Genomic DNA, 17,784 nt, shown 5'->3' on the forward strand with positions numbered 1-17,784 from the left:
GGGGGAATTAGATAATGTCTGGGCCCAAATGAGGTTTCTATCTATCATGCAGCGAGCATTAACCCTTCTCTGGATGTGACACACAGAAGAGACTACCCAACCCATATAATGCCCCCCAAAATGCCCGGGCACCTCATACAGGTTATACTTACCATGCTCCCTCACACTCACATTGCTCCAGATGCCCGCACGGCCGCCACTGCATCTCCACGTCACGCGGATCAAAAATCTGGCGACAGGGGGGCCCAGCCAATAGCAGGCCGCTACAGGGACACGTCACGGGTGGCGCTAGGGAGATGCAGCGACGGCCGTGCAGGTATCAAAGGGGCGACATGGGTCGCGGGAAGCAGGGAAAGTATAACCAGTATGGGGTGACCAGGCATTTTGGGGGGCATTATAGGGGTTGGATACCCCCTTTAAAGTCTTTGCCTAAGAGCTCATGCACACGGCATGCATTTTGCAAAACGGAACGTAGTGTGGACAAGAATAGGACATGTTCTATATTCTTGCGGAGGCCACGGAACAGACATATGGATGCGGACAGTCCACATCTTTTGCAGCCCCACTGAAGTGAATGGGTCCTCATCCGACCCGCAAAAAATGCGGATCGGATGTGGACAAAAAATACATTTGTGTGCATGAGCCCTAATGTGGGGGGTTTCCGGTGCTGCATTTATAAAACAGTTGAGAAATGCAGAACGCTGCCTGCAAGCTGCCATCACTGAGCTGGAGAGAGGTAGAGATCGCTCTATGATATGGTTGTGGTATGTGGTTTAGTTGGCACATATTACATGGGGGCACTGCATACAGAAAATTACCAGGTATAAAGGTCGATTCTGGCTGACCGATCACAATTATGTAAGAATTTGCACATGACCGTACGTATTTTGTAGTCCCCAAAATCAGGATATTGTTCATATTGCATCCGCATTTTTTGTGGACCCATTGACTTTCGGATGCGGACGATGTCCAGTCCTCATTTTTTATATTTTTTTTTTTGTGGACCCCCGACATGTTCACCAGTTTCTTTTAAGTACAACTTTAACATGTTCCCCCCACACTAAGTATCAGACAGTATTAGTAAATCTGTCCCAGGGTTTTAAAGTGATAAAAGTTAACTGGAGGGGAACCAAGACAATGGGAGTAATTTCCGAACATTTTTACGCCAGTTTTTGGCGTAAAAATGTGACACAATCCCTTTTTATGTATTTTTTTAACACCCATGCGACAATACAATATAATGATGCACGGGCATTTTTGTGCCGCGTTCGACACATAGGAGTGTCGAGGGTGTGGGGAGGGCATGCCTGGACTCTAACCTTGACAAATTTACTAACATTTACGCTTGGAAACAAGTGTAAATGTTGGCGAAAAAGTCCTCCAGCCAGGGCCTGGTGTAGTTTTTCCGCCAGGCGCACAGACTGCTGAAGGTGTGCCTAATTTATGACGAGGTGCACGCCTCGTCATAAGTTAGATGCGTCTTCAGTAAGAAAAGCCAGCGCAAAAGGGGAGGAAAAGACCGGTGTAAAAAGTCTTTGTAAATTACCCCCAGTTACTACAGCAACATCATTGGTCATTTCTATACAATATATAATAAAGGATACATTTATTTTAATTTTGCCTTTATCAAAAAACATGTTAACCCTTATGTACTGACAAGTAACCATGTTTATACCACACGCAGCAAATTTAATTGCTGGAGAAAGTTTGTACAGAATGGTTCTGGTCCACACCAGCTGGTCATGAATCAATGAATGAGGCTACATTCACATGACAGTGAGACAGTAAAACAGATAAGCCGTCAGTTTTTATGGCCATTTTGCATCCTTTTGGCTATTTCCTGGCCATCTATCCGTTTTTAACATTCGTTTTTCATCCATTTTTAACAGATGTTTAAGAATGGTTGAATTTCATTGGCTTTTGTTTAAAATCCCAACCCCTGCAGAGCCCTTAGTAAATATTATGCCCCTATAGTACCCTCAATATGTAGAATGCCCCCATAGTGCCCCCAGTATCTATAATGGCCCCCTTTGTTCCCCCTGTAGCTATAATGGCCCTCCCTTAGTGCACCCAGTAAAATTATTGCCCCTTTGTGGTGCAGCCAATATGAATATTTCCCTTATTCGTGCCCCCATATATTAGGACCCCCTTAGTGCTCCCTGTATATGTGATGGCTACCTTAATGCCACCATAATAATTCAGACAAAAAAAATAAAAAAAAAATACTCACGTTACCATAGGCACTTGCGGGAAGATTCCATTCGCCCTGGAAGAAGCAGTACCTGACGTTCCCAGCGTGATCATGGGACGTTTTTAACGGCTGTTACAGGTGAGATTCTGTCTAAATGGCTGTTCCATTGATTTAATTAGGGTCCAGCTGCTATTCACTGGCCATTGAAAAAACGGCAATAACCCCATAGCCTGCAATGGTTCTAAAAACGGCCATGTACTGTCATGTGAATGTACCTCATGCACACAAATGTATTTTTTTTCCGTGTCCGTTCTGTTTTTTTGCAGACCATATGCGGAACCATTAATTTCAATGGGTCTGCAAAAAAAACGGAAGTTACTCTGTGTGCATTCTGTTTTTGTATGTCCGTTACACAAAAAAATGGAATATGTCCTATTATTGTCCGCATTACAGACAAGGATAGGACTGTTCTATTAGGGGCCAGCTGGTCTGTTCCGCAAAATACGGAATGCACACGGACGTCATCCATATTTTGCGAACAGCAAAATACATACGGTCGTGTGCACGAGCCCGAAGGCAGAGAGTGCTGATTATTATCCCACTCCCCAAGACCTGTCATGTTTGCCATGTGTTGTTTGCACAGTGAGAAGCTGCGGCTTTCTTCACAGATGACAGCATTGCAGAGCAGAGTACAGGATATGAAACCTGGCTGTCCAATCGTCCCAAAATCAGATATTATGGGAATGCATTTTATCGAAAGCTCCTTCTAAGTGCACACATGGCGAGTCCACTGCGGACGCAGGGCAAAATCGGCAGCGTATTGAGGCGAAAAAAAGCCCACCAGAAATAAGCTAAAACCTCATAATGGACAGGCTGCAGAATGAAAACATGCAGCACAGTTTACACTGAGGTCGTCTCGGCGGCATGTGGGTGAGATGTCTAAAATGTCATCTACTTTGGTTGTACTGTAAATACGTAAGGACAATCCGCAGCGTTTACACCACACATGAACCTACCTTACTGGTCGTTCTGCCAGTGTGGTAGAAAGCAAGCTTTTCACTATGGCTGGCTCTGTAATGCAGACGCGGTGCCAGGCAATGTCTCTGTAATGGCGACACAGTGGGTGACCCTGTTGTGTTGGATCTGTGGTATGAGGGTATTGAGGCTGTTCATGTATTGAGATCATTGAGGTGGGCACAATTATGGGGACATATTGGTTCTCAGTGTTAATGGTCCACTGTGGTAGCATTTTCTGCACCGACATTGGTCTTAAGGGCCCTTACAGATGGTAGTTGGGAGGGAAGGATTCCTACCCAGCAATTGCCTGCTCATCTGTAAAGGAGACCGCTGTATTTACATGAAAAGATCTCCTCCACAGTATGGGGAGGAACGATGCCATCGCTCTTCCCCATACAGAATCATGGTAGCAGAGGCTGATTAGCCGGCACAATATTCTGCCGGCAAACGACTGAGGCGTCCGCCGGTAAGATCCAATGACCCGACGAACAAGTGTTTATAGCACCTTTCTACCGGCAGATAATCGCTAACGAGTGTTGTACGAACAATCATTAGCGATAATCTGCCCAAACATCAGGCAGTGAAAAGCGCTTTACCTCATACAGAGCATTTTGTCCAAGTAATTATTGAAATCCAATATGTGAAAAAAAAAAATAAAGGGGGGGGGGGGGGCTCATTTATTAGCATATATACACCACTATTCTGACGTATATGTCACAGATTTTGTCGCACACCATTTTGCGGCAAAATCTGTGTATTTTCCTCCACTCACGCCACTTTTCCTAAGTGGCAAGAAAAGAGGGGGTAGCGTGGGCAGGGAAGCGGGCGGACCAGTAGGCCTGGCTCATTTATCATTTTTCACATCAGTTTTTGGCGTGGAAAATGGCATACATCTATGCCAGAAATGGAGCTGGTGTAGATTTAAGCCTGTTGCATGGCCTGCCGGAGGAAGCGCCAAACTTATGTAGAGGCCTGTGCTTCTGCATAACTTTATGCTTCCTCCAGCACTAGGGAATTAAAAGGGGTTCTCCATGAATCGAGAAAAATAAAAATACTTAAAGAGGACCTTTCACTGATTATTACACTATGAACTAACTATACAGATATGTAGAGCGGCGCCCGGGGATCTTACTGCACTTACTATTATCCCTGGGCGCCGCTCCGTTCTCCTGCTATGTCCTCCGGTATCTCCGTTCACTAAATTATGGTAGGCGGAGTCTGCCCTTGGTCTTCTGTAGCGCTGGCCAATCGCATTGCAGAGCTCACAGCCTGGGAGAAAATAACCTCCCAGGCTGTAAGCACTGCACTGCGATTGGCCAGCGCTAGAGCAGACTCCGCCTACCATAACTTAGGGACTGAAATCTCCGCCTACTATAACTTAGTGAGCGGAGATACCGGAGGGCATAGCGGGGGAACCGAGCGGCGCCCAGGGATAATAGTAAGTGCAGTGAGATCCCCGGGCGCCGCTCTACATGTATGTATACTTAGTTCATAGTGTAATAATCGGTGAAAGGTCCTCTTTAAATATTATTTTATCATAAATATATTCCCAAATACCTTTCATTAGTTATAATGGCTAGTTTTGTCTGGGGAACAATTATTAGGAGAAATAAATTGGCCTCCGTCCTATTAGTTCACATAAAACCTGTCCTAATCACACAGGAGGACAAAAGAGCTGCCTCATCCTCCTCTCTGCTCTGACTGTCAAGGGTTAGGGTTCTGAATATAGATGATAAGATATTCAGCTGAATCTCTGTAGGTATAGAGTTCATGAGGAGACAAAGTACAGAGAGGACGGACAGGACAGACTGTGGTAATGGAGACTGCAAATAAGTGCTGCTGCTCATTACTACACCTCCACCTCCTTTCTGTACTTCATGTCTCCTCATGAAGCAGAGAGGAGGATGAGGCAGCTCTTTGTCCTCCTGTGTGATTAGGACAGGTTTTGTGTGTACAGGACAGCGGCCATTTTATTTCCCTTCATTATTGCTCCCTAGACAAAGCCATTATAGCTAATAAAAGGTAATTGGTAATATATTTATAACAAATTAATATTTACATATTTTCTTAATTCCCGGAGAACTCCTTTAGGACTGGTGTGGAAAACCTCGGTCTTAATAAATGTCCCCCAAGATGTTTATTCTTGGTAATGCATAGTAATTCTCACTGAGAAGCCTAAAATCCACTACAAAATCTGCGCCTAAAACTTCAAATGGAAAAACTCAAATAAAAAAATATCAGCGCAGTAAATACATGGCATTTTTATGCAGACACCACACCAACATTTTCAGGGTGCTAATATAACTATGTGAACATACCCTTATGGGGCACTATGGCACTCACTGCTATAAGGACACTGTGGCCCCACTGTTCTAGCTGATCTCTGGCTGGCATTTTGACGGTACGTTCACACACACTGGTATAAACCAATATAATACAGATTTGCTGTGAATGTTCAGCTGATGCACAGGAGGATTAGGCCTCATTCACCCATACGTGGATTTTCACAGACCACGGTCCGTGAAAGCCCAGCCTGCCGTCCTGCTGAGTGCACGAGCGCACGGCGTCATCGTTTGCTATGACGCCGTGCACTTCATGCCGCCGCCGCTGTACAGTAATACACTCGTATGATCTATAACAGTATTACTGTACAGCGGTGGCACCACGAAGCGCACGGCGTCATAGCAACCAATGACACCGTGCACTCAGCAGGACGGGTTTTCACGGACCATGGTCCGTGAAAATCCATGTATGTGTGAATGAGGCCTTAACCCAATTGTCGTTCCATAGGACTAATCCTCCCTGTTTCCATCTAAAAAAAAAAAAAGGGGTAGGAATTCTCCATTGCATGTGAGCGGGCTTGTGGAAACCTCCTTCACATGTATGGGATGCAGACTGGTTGGACTTGATGCCCATTTAGGAGTAGAGTCTGTGCTGAAATAAGTATGAACAGGGCCTTACGGTGCACTGGGGGAGCTGTGCTGTCCCTGTGGCTGAAAGTGGGTGTAGATGTTATGGAGAAGTGGTCATGGGGTATATAGAGGGGACATACCTGTCCCAGTCATCCATCTCCAAAAATTAGAAGGTATGTCTGACAAGTAGGTCATCCGCTATCCCTGTTCTATTCTGCGCTGCTCCCGAGTCGCCTGCCTGGATGTTTTCTAACCCATGAATTCTCCATTCACGATTTACCGCAGTTTATGTCAATGTTTCATTCATTTCATGCTTTCCAGGAAAGGTCTGCACATACATGTTCCATAGTATCATGTTACATGTGGTTATCTATAAAGGAAAGGACTGATTTCAAGCACATGTGTTACCTATAGCCACAGGGATGTAGATGCCCATTGAGGTGTGCCAGCTAGGTATTCCCGAAAACCAATAGTAAGAGTATGCGTATCTGCAGCGGGCTGCTTACTGGGGACCTATCTCAGACAACGCACCCCCATGATCTTGGCTCTCATCTCTCAGCTAACACTACAGATCCAAGATTTAGAAAGGACCGGCTGTGAACGCATGCAGCCTCATTAAAAGTGACAGCCATCTCCTGGACTTCAGCAGGATGCCATCTGGAGCCCGTCCTTTGGGCTGACATATTGATCATGCATCACATGTCAGATGAGCAGGGAGTGTCGTACAGATAGGTGGTACACTGACGAGAATACGTGAGAACAGTCAGCATGGGGCATGTGATAAATGCTCGAAAGGTGGCGATCCTTCTTGTCGCTGTCCCCATAGAAGTCAATGGAGCTGACTTCTCTGCTGCTTCTGTTAGGCCTTATTCACATGTCCATGATGAAATCCGTGATAAGATGGTCAGTGATTCATCCGGTAAGATTTCTGTGAAGAATCCGTGTTTGGTCCATGTGTACATGTTATTGCTCTCCATGTGTCATCCGTGTGCCATGGACACTGCACAGCTGAAAATGAAAAGGATGTTCCTAGATTTTATAACTGATGACCTATCCTCTGAGTAGGTCATCAGTATCTGATCGGTGGGGGGTCCGACACCCGGGACCACCGCCGATCAGTTGTTTGAGAAGGCAGCGGTGCTCCCTTCTTACAGATGGCCAAGCACGGTACATTGTATAGCGGCTGTGCTTGGTATCGCGCCCAGCCGCATTCACTTTTATGGGGCTGAGCTGCTCCTAGGTCACGTGAACGATGAACGTGTCGTCACTGGCCTAGGAAAAGCTGTGAGAAGGGAGCCCTGGTGCCTTCTCAAACAGCTGATCGGCGGGGGTCCTATGTGTCAGACCCCCACCAATCAGATACTGATGACCTATCCAAAAGATAGGTCATCAGTTATCAGGTCTCAGAAAACCCCTTTCATTTTTTGAACATCTTTTCTTAATGGTCCGTGAAATATGGATAAAACACTGATGGTATCCGTGTTTTTCAAAGACCCACAGACTATAATGGGCGTGAAAGATCCATAAACACAGGCAAAATAGGGAATGCGCCTGTGCTAAAACCATGGACCATGCTAAAACACTGATCTGTGTATACACACATTAAAATGAATGGGCACGTGTGCTGCCCTTGGAGAACACGGACAGCACACGTCTGTGAATCACTGACACATGAATGAGGCCTAAGCCTGCTTTCACACATCAGTATTTTTTCAGTGACTTCCATCAGTGATTCTGTGCCAAAAGCAGGTGCGGGTCCAAAATACAGAACAGGTGCAGATCCTTCCTTTCTCTGTGGAGGCTCCACCCCTGGTTTTGGCTCACAATGACTGACCAAATTACCGAAGTGTTAACTAGGCCTTACCTAAAGGAAATGTGTCACCAGAAATGTTATCTGCCAGTTAAAACCAAATAGTAACACGTCCTTTTTTCTAATCTTTCTGATTGCAAATTTTTTTAATTCTATTTCCTGCACATTAATATGGGGGCGGCCATCTTCCCTGAGCATTTACACAGCATTAAAAAATGACATAGACACAATGGTCAGGAGGGGACCTTATTGACTTCTGTGGGAGGGTTTTATAGGCATGTTCTGTGACCTGTGCAGAGGTCATTGTACAAGGAGGGAATAGAAAACATGTGGTATTGCCTATTGTGAATGGAGGATCCTGTCTTATCTGTACACAGAGGTGATATCATTACAGGCAGGATTAGGATGACAGCTAAGCAGATAACTGCAGTAAAGTTATCTATACAGACCAGGAAGTGGCGCCTATTATTAGGCTTAGTGACCTGTGTGAAAACTGCAGGATTTTATGATTTTTGTTTAAATATAGATGTCAACATAGAAAATTAAAAAAACCTTACCAATAATTCTTTAATAATATGTTAAAAACGTGATTTAAACAATAGGTCATTTTTTGATGACACATTCCCTTTAAAGGCTCATGCACAGAACCGTATGTTGCCAGAAACCCATTGACTTGAATGGGTCCGCGATCTGAAAGATACAGCCGAAGATAGGACTTCACCTATCTTTTGCGGAGCAGAGACAAGGATCGGAAGCACTTCCGTGGGATTTCAGCTATATGTTACCGATCGCAGACCCATTCAAGTCAATGGGTCCGCACAGCAATACAGAGTGCACATGGCCGATGCCCGTGCATTGCAGCATGGGCACTGAGCCATTACGGTTGTTAGGCCTCATGCACACAGCCATGTCCGATTTCTGATCCGGAAAAAATATGGACCCTTGAAAGAAAGATGGCTTATGTGTGTATTCCATTTTTTCTCACTCGTATCAATAGAAAACCATGTATGACCTGCGGTGAGATTCCTGTATAGGGCGGATGGATATGTAGGGGTCAGTTCGCTATCTGCTTTAAAAACGGATAGCACAGTGAAGAGAAATCTGGTCGTGTGCATGAGGCTTTACTGGAAAGGGCGACATTGTCGGCTTCCATATGTAATATCCCTGCACGCAAACTATACTCTGTGCGCAGAAAAGCACTTTCTCCATGCATATAGAGAGCGGTGGGTCTAATTAATCAAGGGGTTGCCACTCTCTAACTTTATTTCAGTTCCAGTTCCTCAGCTTTCACTATCTCCGGTTGCTGTATGTGAATGTGAACCGGAATAGAATGTTACAGAGCTTAAAAGGCATATTACCATATAACCCATATCGCTAGGATATGCCATCACTTCATGATCGGCGGAGGTCTGACCTCTAAGACCCCCACCGATCCTGATCATAAAGGGGCCACAACACTGCAGCCACTTCATAGTCTCTCTCTGGGCCAGTGAATGGGGCTGGCTGCAGAGGAAGCTGGGGACACAGCGTAGAATCAGTGCTAGAGCCCCTTCATTCTCAGGACCGATGGAGGTCAGTAGCCCACCCATCGTAAAGTAATGGCATGTCCTAGCGTTCACACCAGAAGTGGCCACTTGATGCCAACGTACATTCTTTAGAATAAAGTATAGAGTGCCGCTGGTAAAGGTGATGGCGGGTTTATATAAGAGGGCACATAACTGGAAGTATCCAGAACTGTTGTTTGCCTATATCCATGTGTAGAACTATATACCGTTGTATAACCCATAAGGCACACACTGGCACTGCATGAAAACCATACAAAACATCCCAGAAAAGGGGACTTGAGGTGTGAATTGTGAGTTAACTTTCCATGCGGTAACTGCGGCGCTGAATGGGGCTCAATCTGCAGGCGGATCCACAGCCGGTACAGATCCAGAAGGTCTGCAGTAACATAATAAAGTATTGTCCCTGCGCTGTTCTCCTGTATAATGGCTTCTCCTACTCCACAGATCTACCAGATGGTGACAACCACTGAATACAGAGATTACATTGCCCTTAGGGGTTGTCAGAGCGCTTTCAACAAGCCCTGAGTGACATAGAAAAATGGCATTGTTAGCAAATGTCACCCGCGTAACCGCGCAGATGTATGCGCTGCTGACTACCGTGCGCTGTAATGCCAGCCAGAAGTGGTTGTCAGACAGCAAAAGCAGGTCTGTGCCCTGTCCCTTTCATTTTTACATATGGCAGAACAATGCCACCCTTCCCCTCCCACAGGCCCGATAGCAGCTTCAATGGCTACCTATATGTATGCTGGAGACCCCAGAATGAGCCGTGCCCTCTATAGGGTCTAGTGGTGGCGCAGGGTCCTCAATGGGGGAAATCATCTAGAAGCACCAGGGCATGACCCTGAGCCTGGGTCTCAGAATACCAGAAACCGGTAGGCAGCATAGACCCACTGACTGGCAGTCTGGCACAGTTTAAAGAATTTGGGGAGATGAGAATGCCATGTGTTGCCAGGCTGCAAGGGTTTCTACCCACAGTGATGGGCACTACAGTTAAAGGCGCAGTCCACTCCACACCGCAGCCCCCATCTGCTGCAGCCTGCACACTGCATGGAGTCATCCAGGGGCTGCTGCACGGAAATCAGTGCCAGGCACTCGGCAGATCCCAGCTGTTACCGGGCTGCAGACAGCAGCAGATGCCGCTACAGTGTAGCATCTCCAGGGAGGCAGAAGGTCACGGATCCGGTGCTGGCACCCACCCTGCACCCAGCAGCCGCACCCTGCACCCGCGCGCTATGGTAACGATGGGGATGAGGAAGGGTCAGTGAAGGGTGAGGTGTAGCCCCTCTTACCTACTGCAGCCTCCACCTCTGGGGCGCATCCAGCATGGCTCCCATAGGTGCAGATGGGCGACCCCTCTCTGACGCCTGGCTGTTCTCCCGTGCTGCTAATTAGCCCTTCATGGTGGAGAGCAGCCGGTAGGAGCGTCCTGTCATCCAGCAGGCAGGGGGGCGCTCAGTGTCCTGTGACAGGGGAGGGGGAGGCTGTCCTGTGACACAGGGGGAGGGGGAGCAGCCAGAGAGGAGGAGGCGGCCCGGGCTGTGCAGCGCTGGGAGGAGAGGGGCGGGGGGAGGAGCCGTCTTCTCAGGGGGTGGGGCAGCCCGAGCATCTCTCACCTGACAGCACTGCAGAGCATCCCTCCCCGCTACTCACCTGACAGCACTGCAGCATCCCTCCGCTACTCACCTGACAGCACTGCAGAGCATCCCTCCCGCTACTCACCTGACAGCACTGCAGAGCATCCCTCCCCGCTACTCACCTGACAGCACTGCAGAGCATCCCTCCCCGCTACTCACCTGACAGCACTGCAGAGCATCCCTCCCCGCTACTCACCTGACAGCACTGCAGAGCATCCCTCCCCGCTACTCACCTGACAGCACTGCAGAGCATCCCTCCCCGCTACTCACCTGACAGCACCGCAGAGCATCCCTCCCCGCTACTCACCTGACAGCACCGCAGAGCATCCCTCCCCGCTACTCACCTGACAGCACTGCAGAGCATCCCTCCCCGCTACTCACCTGACAGCACCCACCCCACCCCCCACCACACACACAGCAGAGCATCCCTCCCCGCTACTCACCTGACAGCACCGCAGAGCATCCCTCCCCGCTACTCACCTGACAGCACCGCAGAGCATCCCTCCCCGCTACTCACCTGACAGCACTGCAGAGCATCCCTCCCCGCTACTCACCTGACAGCACCGCAGAGCATCCCTCCCCGCTACTCACCTGACAGAACCGCAGAGCATCCCTCCCCGTTACTCATCTGACAGCACTGCAGAGCATCCCTCCCCGCTACTCACCTGACAGCACTGCAGAGCATCCCTCCCCGCTACTCACCTGACAGCACCGCAGAGCATCCCTCCCCGATACTCATCTGACATCACTGCAGAGCATCCCTCCCCGCTACTCACCTGACAGCACTGCAGAGCATCCCTCCCCGCTACTCACCTGACAGCACTGCAGAGCATCCCTCCCCGCTACTCACCTGACAGCACTGCAGAGCATCCCTCCTACTCACCTGACAGCACTGCAGAGCATCCCTCCCCGCTACTCACCTGACAGCACTGCAGAGCATCCCTCCCCGCTACTCACCTGACCACTGCAGAGCATCCCTCCCCGCTACTCACCTGACCACTGCAGAGCATCCCTCCCCGCTACTCACCTGACCACTGCAGAGCATCCCTCCCCTCTACTCACCTGACAGCACTGCAGAGCATCCCTCCCCGCTACTCACCTGACAGCACTGCAGAGCATCCTTCCCCGGTACTCAACTGACAGCACTGCAGAGCATCCTTCCCCGGTACTCACCTGACAGCACTGCAGAGCATTCCTCCCCGGTACTCACCTGACAGCACTGCAGAGCATCCCTCCCCGCTACTCACCTGACAGCACTGCAGAGCATCCTTCCCCGGTACTCACCTGACTGCCCCTGTGTATACAGGACTGCAGATCGTCCCTCCTCTGTACATACCTGACTGCCCGTGTGTATACAGCGCTGCACAGCATCCATCCCCCCCCCACTCACCTGACTCTGACCCTGTGTATACAGGACTGCAGAGCATCACTCCTCTGTACACACCTGACTGTCCCTGTGTATACAGTACTGCGCATCATCCCCTCCCAGTACTCACCTGACTGTCCGTGTGTATACAGCACTGCAGAACATTCCCTTTACCGACTACACACCTGACAGACCCAATGTATACAGCCCTGCAGAGCATCCCTCCCAGTACACACTTAGGCTGGGTTCTCACTTGAGCGTTTTACAGCGCGTTTGAACGAGCTAAAAAACGCGCTGAAAAACGCCCTACGCTCAAAAAAGTTCTTGAGCTTCTTTGGGGCGTTTTGTCGCGCGTTTGCGGCCATAGGACACTGCTGTCAAAACGCGCACAAAAACGTTAAACGCGCATATCAAATACGCTCAAGTGTGAACCCAGCCTAAGGGCTGTATTACACTGGCCGATAATCGCTAACGAGCATTCGCGCTTGTTAGCGATCATCTTGCAGTATTATACTGCTGCCGATGAACGAGCAAAATATCAGCGCTTACCTGCGGATAATGCTGTCTAATCAGGATCTGCCACCGGCAATCTGCTATAGAGCATGGGGACAAGCGATGGCATAGCGGTCACTCCTCCCCATGCCGCGGAGGAAACCGCTGCTTGTCATAGCAGAGGTCTCCTCAGTAAGCGAGCAGGCGATTGCCGGGAGGGAACGCTTCCTTCCCAACAATCACTTGCTCAGTCGGCCTATATATGTCTCTGAACATCAGGGTCAGTGCCACCAAATTTGGGACAGTTGGCAACTATGTCTTATGTGCCCCTCACACAACATGATCCCCCTTATGTGTTCCCAGCACAATATGATGACCTTGTATATGCTCCCAACACAATATGGTGCCACCATTATAAATATGGTGCCCCCTAATATACCTCCTTAAAATATGGTGCCCCTTTAGTGTCTCCAGAACGAATCCTCACCTAGCCCACGTTCCCATGACGAGTAGAACAGATCTCTCGGTGCAGATCTTGCCTATCTGGGAGCTCGGTGCAGCAGGTGCACTGAAATCACTGCATCGCGCCCACCAGTGCAAAACTAACCGTCACAGGGTAAATGGTGGAGCAGGTATCTGACAGACCCCTGCTTCACCATGGTCGCAAATGCAGTTGGAAGTGGTGGAGCTCCTGGGGGGCAGTGGGGTAGGCTGCCATGGTTAAAGCAACCCTGTGAGCTCTGGGATCCTGTGGTGGTAAAGACCACCACTGCTTTTTTAGATTTCTAGATTTTCATCTATATACAGTCCTGATCAAAAGTTTAAGACCACTTGAAAAATGGCAAGAAATCATATTTTACATTGTTGGATCTTAACAAGGTTCCAAGTAGAGCTTCAACATGCAACAAGAAGAAATGAGAGTGAGACAAAACATTTTTTGAGCATTCAATTAATTGAAAATAACGATTAAACTGAAACAGGCTGTTTTTCAGCTGATCCAAATTTTAGGACCACATGCCTTTAAAAGGCCAAATCTGTGCAAAGATGTGGATTCATTGTCATTTTCTATCAGGTAGTCACACGTTGTGATGGCAAAGGCAAAAAAACTCTCCCTTTTTGAACGTAGACGGGTTGTTGAACTGCATAAGCAGGGTCTCTCACAGCGCGCCATCGCTGCTGAGGTGGGACGCAGTAAGACAGTCATTTGGAATTTCTTAAATGATCCTGAGGGTTATGGAACAAAAAAGTCAAGTGCAAGACCCCAAAAAATTTCATCAGCGCTGAGCCGGAGGATCCAATTGGCTGTCCGTCAAGACACTGGACGATCCTCGACCCAAATTAAGGCCCTTACTGGTGCTAATTAAGGCCCTTACTGGTGCTGACTGCAGCTCCATAACCATCAGATAGCATCTGAGACTGAAGGGCTTCAAAAACAAAAAACGTCTTCAAAGACCTCGTCTCCTTGAATGCCACAGAACTGCTCGTTTGGACTTTGCAAGAGAGCACCAAACATGGGACATTCAAAGGTGGAAGAAAGTTTTATTCTCTGATGAGAAAAAATGTAACCTTGATGGTCCTGATGGTTTCCAACGTTACTGTCATGACAAGCAGATCCCACCTGAGATGTTTTCTACACGCCACAGTGGAGGGGGCGCCATCATGGTCTGGGGTGCTTTTTCCTTCAGTGGAACAATGGAGCTTCAGGAAGTGCAGGGGCGTCAAACGGCCGCTGGCTATGTCCAGATGTTGCAGAGAGCATTCCTCATGACTGAGGGCCCTCGTCTGTGTGGTAACGACTGTGTTTTTCAACAGGACAACGCTACAGTACACAATGCCCGCAGGGCAAGGGACTTCTTCCAGGAGAATAACATCACTCTTTTGGCCCATCCTTCGTGTTCCCCTGATCTAAATCCAATTGAGAACCTTTGGGGATGGATGGCAAGGGAAGTTTACAAAAATGGACAACAGTTCCAGGCAGTAGATGGCCTTCGTGCGGCCGTCTTCACCACTTGGAGAAATGTTCCCACTCACCTTATGGAAACGCTTGCATCAAGCATGCCGAAACGAATTTTGGAAGTGATAAACAATAACGGCGGAGCTACTCATTACTGAGTTCATGTTTGGAAGTTGGATTTCTGTTTTGGGGGTTTAGTTTTTTTTTTGGAGGTGTGGTCCTAAACTTTTGATCAGCTGAAAAACAGCCTGTTTCAGTTTATTCGTTGTTTTCATTAAATTGAATGCTCAAAAAATGTTTTGTCTCACTCCCATTTCTTCTTGTTGCATGTTGAAGCTCTACTTGGAACCTTGTTAAGATCCAGCCATGCTAAATATGATTTTTTTAAGTGGTCTTAAACTTTTGATCAGGACTATATATATATATATAGTGGCAATGTGAACATTGAGGTGTTGTTTCCCCAGGTTCCAGTCCAGGACTTGAGGCATGCTCATGTCCAGGGATCCTATTAATTTCTGCTACTAAATCTTGGGTGTGTCTCACTCTGGAGTGTCTTGTGAAGCAGAGTCCTGGTGAGGCTCTGTGTGAGTGGTCTCAGCCGGGTGGGCTGAGGGGCCACGAGGCTAGGCGATCGCCTGAACTTTGGGGGACGCGGTGACGCCTGTGAAACAAGGATCACAAGGCCAGAGTTGGGAGGACTACTGGGCCACAACCCCCCAAAAAAGTGTCACAGCCCGGAGGTTTGCTGGACTGTATGGCTGAGGAAAGCCGCATTTGTGTTCCATGTGTGAACAGGGCTCTCTAGGTGAGTCAGGGATAAACTTGTGTTTAGTTAGAGCTTATCCGGGCAAGCGTTTGCTATTTTGTGTGGATGTCACACGTGATAAGTTGAAGCTGCGACTTCTTAACCTGTGCTTTGCTAAAGTATCTGAAATAAAGCAAGAGTTTGGACATTCTACCCTTGTCTGCGAAGATATCTGTGAGTGTGACCCCCTGAAAAGACGATCCCTTACAATATATATATATATATATATATATACACACACATATAGACTGCTCAAAAAAATAAAGGGAACACTTAAACAACACAATGTAACTCCAAGTCAATCACACTTCTGTGAAATCAAACTGTCCACTTAGGAAGCAACACTGAGTGACAATCAATTTCACATGCTGTTGTGCAAATGGGATAGACAACAGGTGGAAATTATAGGCAATTAGCAAGACACCCCCAATAAAGGAGTGGTTCTGCAGGTGGTGACCACAGACCACTTCTCAGTTCCTATGCTTCCTGGCTGATGTTTTGGTCACTTTTGAATTCTGGCGGTGCTTTCACTCTAGTGGTAGCATGAGACGGAGTCTACAACCCACACAAGTGGCTCAGGTAGTGCAGCTTATCCAGGATGGCACATCAATGCGAGCTGTGGCAAGAAGGTTTGCTGTGTCTGTCAGCGTAGTGTCCAGAGCATGGAGGCGCTACCAGGAGACAGGCCAGTACATCAGGAGACGTGGAGGAGGCCTTAGGAGGGCAACAACCCAGCAGCAGGACCGCTACCTCCGCCTTTGTGCAAGGAGGAACAGGAGGAGCACTGCCAGAGCCCTGCAAAATGACCTCCAGCAGGCCACAAATGTGCATGTGTCTGCTCAAACTGTCAGAGGGTGATATGAGGGCCCGACGTCCACAGGTGGGGGTTGTGCTTACAGCTTAAGATGGAAAAGGGTAAGGGGCGGGCTTAGCTTGACTTGAAGCAAGGAGGCCGCTGCCCCCTTGACTTCAAGCTGACTGAGGATAGCGAAAACACAGATTAAGGCTACATGCACACGACCGTTCCGTTTTTTGCAAAGCTGAGGAGTCGGAGGCAATTTTGGGTACCTGGAGTCGGAGTCGGCAAAAATGAATCGACTCCGACTCTTCCTAAATTTAAATTGGAATAAAAAAAAAAAGCAAGTTTAAATGTCCCAATTCACAAAAAGTTATAATTACTTCTACACTGTAAGAATAAAGGCCAATGCATGCAGTGCGTCACGTTACCGCAAAACGAACATGTTAAGTGACCGTGAAGAAGCATGCTTTTCATATGCTTCACTATATGGCACGCAAAGCACAGTTAAGGAGTGGCAATACCTATACTTTCCCTTGTGTTGTGTTCCGCTGTTACAGGGAACGCAACGCCCATGGTTAACCTAGCCTCTCACTGATTAAGTAAATATGTTTTTTGCAGGACTAGAGACACTTGTATAAGTGAAGGGAATGGATAGTCAATAGTTCAAGACTGAAGCTGTAAACCATTTGAAAAACTGCTGTCATTCAGCTAAGGCTATAAAAACTTGTAAACTCAGATTGTTAGCTTAGGCCCCATTCACACGTCCGCAACTTCGTTCCCCATTTTGCAGAACGGAATTGTGGACCCATTCATTTCTATGGGGCAGCACGATGTGCTGCCCGGATACGGAATTGCGGACCCGCACTTCCGGTTCCGCAATTCCGTTCCAGAAAAAAATAGAACATGTCCTATTCTTGTCCGCAATTGCGGACAAGAATAGGCATATTCTATTAGTGCCGGCAATATGCGGAACGCACATTGCCGCTGTCCGTGTTTTGTGGATCCGCAAAACACGTTACGGATGTCTGAATGGACCCTTAAACTTTAAACATGACTATGGGATTCTACTAGGGAAATAATGTTTTAAAATAAATGCCCCTTCCTGGATCCCCCCACTGCTCTATCTTCAGCAGAAGATCAGCACACAAAGGAGAAGGCAGCAGCAGCAGCACCATTTCTGAACTGGTAAAGTTCCTGTTCCTGATGTTAATGCCTGCTGCTACTATCCAGCCACTTTGT

At 47.9% G+C, this 17,784-nt stretch overlaps 2 protein-coding genes across 2 annotated transcripts in view; one reads left to right on the forward strand and one right to left on the reverse strand.

Moving 5' to 3' along the window:
* The window catches only part of GNAZ (G protein subunit alpha z), a 136,413-nt gene extending 125,437 nt beyond the window's left edge, over nucleotides 1-10,976 (reverse strand). Inside the window, exon 1 of the mRNA XM_040416428.1 lies at nucleotides 10,785-10,976. The gene's annotated coding sequence lies outside the window, so the exon portion shown is untranslated. The remainder of the gene's footprint in view (nucleotides 1-10,784) is intronic.
* RSPH14 (radial spoke head 14 homolog) overlaps nucleotides 1-17,784 on the forward strand; it is a 258,180-nt gene that overhangs the window by 189,908 nt on the left and 50,488 nt on the right. The window lies entirely within an intron of this gene.

This window comes from Bufo bufo, chromosome 2 (genome assembly GCF_905171765.1).
Source record: "Bufo bufo chromosome 2, aBufBuf1.1, whole genome shotgun sequence".
In the NCBI taxonomy this organism is placed as follows: Eukaryota; Metazoa; Chordata; class Amphibia; order Anura; family Bufonidae; genus Bufo; species Bufo bufo.